Genomic DNA, 6,000 nt, shown 5'->3' with positions numbered 1-6,000 from the left:
TATTATTATTATTATTATTATTATTATTATTATTATTATTATTATTATTATTATTATTATTATTATTATTATTATTATTATTATTATTATTATTATTATTATTATTATTATTATTATTATTATTATTATTATTATTATTATTATTATTATTATTATTATTATTATTATTATTATTATTATTATTATTATTATTATTATTATTATTATTATTAGTATTATTATTATTATTATTATTATTATTTATTATTATTATTATTATTAGTCTTAATATTAGTATTAGTATTAGTATTAGTATTAGTATTAGTATTAGTATCAGTATTAACATCAGTATTAATATTAGTGTTCTTATTAGTATTGACGTATTAGTTTTAACATTAAATATTCGTATTAGAATTGACGTATTATTATTAATATTAGTGTTGATATTAATATTAGTAGTAGACTATTAGTATTTATCATCATACTAATATTAGGATTAGTATTAATATTAGTATTGGTATTAGTATTATGAATGTTGGTTTTAGTATTAGTAGTAGTAGCAGTTGTTGTTAGTGTAATATTAGTGCTAATATTAGAGTGACATAGGCAATTGTACGTCGCAATGTCCAGAGTTAAAAGTAGATTTGAGATAAAAGATATTTACCAACTCAGAATCGGGCGATATAACTAAAATTACGAGCAATGTTGTGTGCACAAAAGATTTGCAGCGAATATGAAGGTAAATCACAAACAAATATATGCACAAAAGATTTGCAACGAATATGAAGGTAAATCACAAACAAATATATATTTTGATTCAATAAAATATTTTTTTTGGTATTATTTACATGTATGTCAATTGTTCAAAGTTTTCGTTCGTTTTATTTTGTCTAAATTTTTAAAAAAAATAATTGATCCCGTGTATCACACGGGTGAATTACTAGTTGAGGGTAATTTTGGTATATATAAAAGAATTTTCCTTATTTGCTAATAAGTTTGAATGAACTGGATTTATTTAAAGGACAAAAAAGTTGGATGTCCCTCTTTTAATTAAGTTCCCTTGTCATGGGCCTTTTTGAGATTAACCCTAGTTTATAATATCTTGTTCCAAATTCGAAAATAATGGAATTTTCACCCAACATTTTTCTATTTTTTAAAATGTTGGCAGGAAGAGTAAAAACGCAATAAATAAAAACACATGAAGGAACAACAAATTGAAACATAGATTTTTTAATAAGGAAAATGCAACATATAGTTTTTGATACCGATTAATATTTTCTATGGTTTTAATTTACTTGACCCTTCGGTATTTATATTTTTCATATAATATATAACATATGTTATATTATGGGATTACAAAATATATCACAAATTTTTATTATATATTTCAAAAAACCATAGAAATATTCGGAACTAAAATCCGATCGGAAATCGGAATTTCCTATAATTTTATCTACAATTTCAATTTCGTTCCACATAAATTCGGAAGAATCGGAAATCGAAATGAAAAATACGGTTCCCAATTCGGATATTTTCGGAACAGAATTGGCGGAATTCGAAAATTTCATTCCGAGTTCCACCCCTATATATATATATATATATATATATATATATATATATATATATATATATATATATATATATATATGGAGTCTTTTTACACATAAACCCATCAATGGGTACTTATTCCTAAAGCGATCCAGATAATAAACTCCTTTACAAAAAAATCCACACATGGTCCAGATTTTTGTAAAAGGCTAAAATAGCCCCACATACTTTAATATGCTCCAATTTCATCCTTTAATTTAATTTAACCTCAATTTGACCTCAAATTTCACAAATTATTCAATTTTGACCCAAAACACATTTTTATGGACAAATTCGTCCGTCATCACCGGACTCCGGTTTTGACTTTTTTTTTTGTCCTTCCGGATTTTTTCGCCGGTTTCCGGCGTTTTTTTCTTTCTTTCTTTAACATCTTTTTTTTTTCGTTTAAATAGCAATATTGTTGTGCTTGACAGTAATATTAACTATATTACTGTTAAACACTGTAAAGTTAACTATACTACAGTTTAACACAATAATATTGCTATATTAATCTCTAGCAGAATAATATTAACACAACAAAACTCATTATTATTGTGTAATAGAGTAATATTACTATGTTGGCCGTTCAACAAATGTAAATATAATTAAGCCAAAAGAATTAATATTACTGTGAGTGACAATAATATTACTATAACAACAGTAATATTACCGTCAACCATAATAATATTACAATAATAGACAGTAATATTAGCACGTTACTCCGTGAATAACTCAAACAAACAAAAAAAATCAAACAAAATAATAATAGTGATGTGGTTGACATCAATATTACTATAACAACAGTAATATTACCGTCAACCACAATAATATTATTGTGTTTACAGTAATATTACAATAGTAGACAGTAATATTATTAGGTTACTCCGTGAATAACTCAAACAAAACAAATAACCCAAAAAAATAATAATATTGATGTGGTTGACAATAATATTATTGTGTTTACAGTTATTTTACCGTCAACGACAGTAATATAATTACGTTGACTTGTCAACAAATCAAACAAATTAAAAAATAACAAAACAAAATAATAATAATATTACGTTAATTTACTGTCAACGGCAGAACAATTACATAAATGTATTGTCAACGGCAGTACAATTACGTTAATGTACTGTTATTGATATTATAATTACGTTAATATACTGTCAGTGACAGCACAATTACGGTCAACACCGGAGACCGGCGGCGGAAAACACAGACCAGAAAAAAGAAAAAAAAGTTCAACGCCGGAGACCGGCAGCAAAAAAAGTTTTTTTGAAAAAAAAAAGTTTTTGAAAAAAAAAAGTCAAAATTGGATTTTTGTGGTCAAAATTAGATTTTTGTAGACAAAATTGATTAAATTGGAGTTACAATTATGAATTGGGTATAAATGGTTGGGGGTAATATTGTCATATACATGAAAGTTTCCTTTATTTGTAATAAATATTAAAAGGGATGAGCTTATTGGTGAAAGAAATATAGCTCCTAAACATAGAATAATAAAGATAATTGGTTAGGGACCTATGTACAAAAACCCATATATATATATATATATATATATATATATATATATATATATATATATATATATATATATATATATATATATATATATATATATATATATATATATATATATATATATATATATATATATATCAAATGGCAAATAGACCCATTACAAGGGCACTTAATTCAAAAATGGACATCCAACTTTTTTGTCTTGCAAATATTTCCAGCTCATTCAAACTTATTTGCAAATAAGGAAAACCCTTTTATATATTCCAAATTACCCCAAATTCATTGAAACCTAATTCAACTCCAATTTCATGATTTACACCCAAATGTAGCGCAATTTCACCAATGAACCAATTTTGACCCGCCTGTTAGAGTAGGTGACCGAAGAGCCAACTAATTGTTGTGTTTTCTCACGCTACTCGTATATAATCTATTTCGTATTAATGACAAATACCCCCTTTGGCATTCTATATCTTTGTCCCTTGCATAAGAATAGATATAGTCCTTACAGTTACTTAATTACTATAAATAGATTTAGTAGAATCGTGAGATTATTTATGTAAGTATAGTAACTGTTAAACGTGGTTCCTAGTCAACGGGTTACGCCACTAATGAGGAAATCGGCCTTTCCCATTCGAGACTAGCACTTAGTGTATGTGTACTGTGTCTCATCAGTCAACGGTGTTGTGACATCTGCATACGTCAGTGGGTGCTCATAAGTTGATGAGTTCACTGAACTCCCTCAATCTAGACATCTCTAAGTGGTTCCCAATAATCGAGTAGAGGTTTCTATGATATAGTTGTACACCATTAATCCTTAAGACCCAAACATCACCATGACTTCACTAGAGAACAAACTGTATCGTGACCTGTCCCTGAGTTCCACAGAGGACCGCCCCACGGGCCAGTGTTCGTGCAGTCCGAAATCTAGTGAGAGGTCTGTGCATTGTAGTAGGAGATTCGATCGCCTGATCAGTCATGGATATCCTGTGTGTTCTTGCGATTTGTAATCCATGAAGTCTGTGGCCACAGCTGAAAGTGTCGTGATTAGAGAAATATGTTTCTCTAAGTCAAACACGAACGGATGTTATAATCAAGAACGTCCACACATATTGAACTCATAAAGAGGTCTCGACGAACCAATGCCTCTAGTTCAATCGGGATATATGTATCCAAGGGATCGTACTGTACGTTAACTATATCACACGGTTCTTGCAGGCACTTCATTTGTATATAGGGAATCATGACGCGTAGTTGCTAGACACTAATCTTGATTCGTTGGGTCGTTAAGTTGAAACTAGATTCAACTTAATTATAACTCTAGGGACGAGTTTAAACCACAATGGGTTGTGGGCCCACGGCTAGTTTACACCTGAACCATCGAGGGTCACACTGCTCGTGTACATGAGATCCTTAATGCAACGAGCTAAGATTAATTAGTTAATCTTAGTGTAATTGGAAGTCAATGTGATTGATTGCAACATTCGTAATTGTTAATTACAGATGAGAATAAGTGGAGGAAAATAATCCAACGGAAATTTATTGAACTTTCTATTTTGGGAAGTTTCCTAATTTGGCAAGTCCTAAATTAGGGTTTCCAATTTTGGAAATTGGTAAATTGCAAAGTGGTACTCGTATCGACGAGAATTTGTGCTCGTTGACAAAATATAATTGTTATATTTTTGTGAGCATTCGTTTGTTAGAAATGAGCCGAGAAAGAGAGTGGACTTAAGCTGTTGGGCCTAGCCCAACTTAAGGCCTGTTAGGGATTTCACAAGGAGCATATAAATAGGATTAATATGTCCTGTGAACCACAAAAAAAAAAAAAAACAACACATCACAAGCTAAAATCCCTAGCCTCTCTCTCCATCAGCCGTCCACCTTGCAGCCGAGACCCTACCTCTGCCACCAGCCGCCGCGCCGCCGCTAGTCCTTTTCTCTTTCGTTCTTGTTCATTGTACTTAGCCTATCACGTATCTAGTGCATCGTCGATAGTTGATTGAATAGACGTGGTGAAACCTAAGAGGAGTAATATTATTCTGCCGGAAACGCCGCCACCAAGGTCATCCACACGCGCCGCCACAAGCCGGTGATGCGAGAAGGCAATTCTGAAAAAGTGCTCTCGGATTTTCTGCGCAGTCCAGCAGGAAAAGTCACCATAAATCAACCAGTGAGGAGATGGACGTAAAAGTTTGCCAGTAGCTTCATAACTCATACAGTCAATAACCATAGAGATATCGAAGTCGGAGCAGGCCTGTAGTTTCTGATCAGAAAAGAGGTTGGATCAGTTGGAGTGGGAAGTGCAACTAGCCATCTTCTCGAGTCTTTGTTCGATTCATGCTTCAAGGGTAAAATATTGTAACACCCTCCATGACTTTTACTTAACTAAAAAATGCTTTGGAAAAATGGTCTTTATTAAAATTTCGATACGATTTGAACATTGAGAAATCACTTTATAATTTGTGGAAGCATTTTTCGTTTACTTAAAATCATAACCCGAATTTAAAACAAACCATTTTCATAAAGAGTGCTACATACATAACTATGAACGGGGTTTACAAAATACTTGTAATATAATGGAAGAAAATAAACTTTATTTATATACCCCGGTTTACTAGACTAGATTCCAAAATTAGAGTACAAAATGAACTCGTAAAGATCTCCATTATACATTAGACTTTGAAAAAGGGGAAAGTGGAGACATAATTTTTGAAAGAAATCTGGAGAGGACATATAAGGCGTCAAGGCTTGTGATTCCTCAAACTCCACTCCACTGCGCCACTCTGATTACATTGAGAACCTGAAAAGGGGATTTGCATAAAGCGTGAGCATAACCACTGGCTCAGTAAGAACATTGGCCTGATGATACTCACACCTCTCTCAACGTGTCACTCACGCCCTACGGGAGTCCTAAAG

Source organism: Erythranthe guttata, chromosome 10, assembly GCF_056151865.1.
Source record: "Erythranthe guttata isolate IM_541 chromosome 10, IM_541, whole genome shotgun sequence".
In the NCBI taxonomy this organism is placed as follows: domain Eukaryota; kingdom Viridiplantae; phylum Streptophyta; class Magnoliopsida; order Lamiales; family Phrymaceae; genus Erythranthe; species Erythranthe guttata.
Note: the sequence above shows the minus strand (reverse complement) of the source record.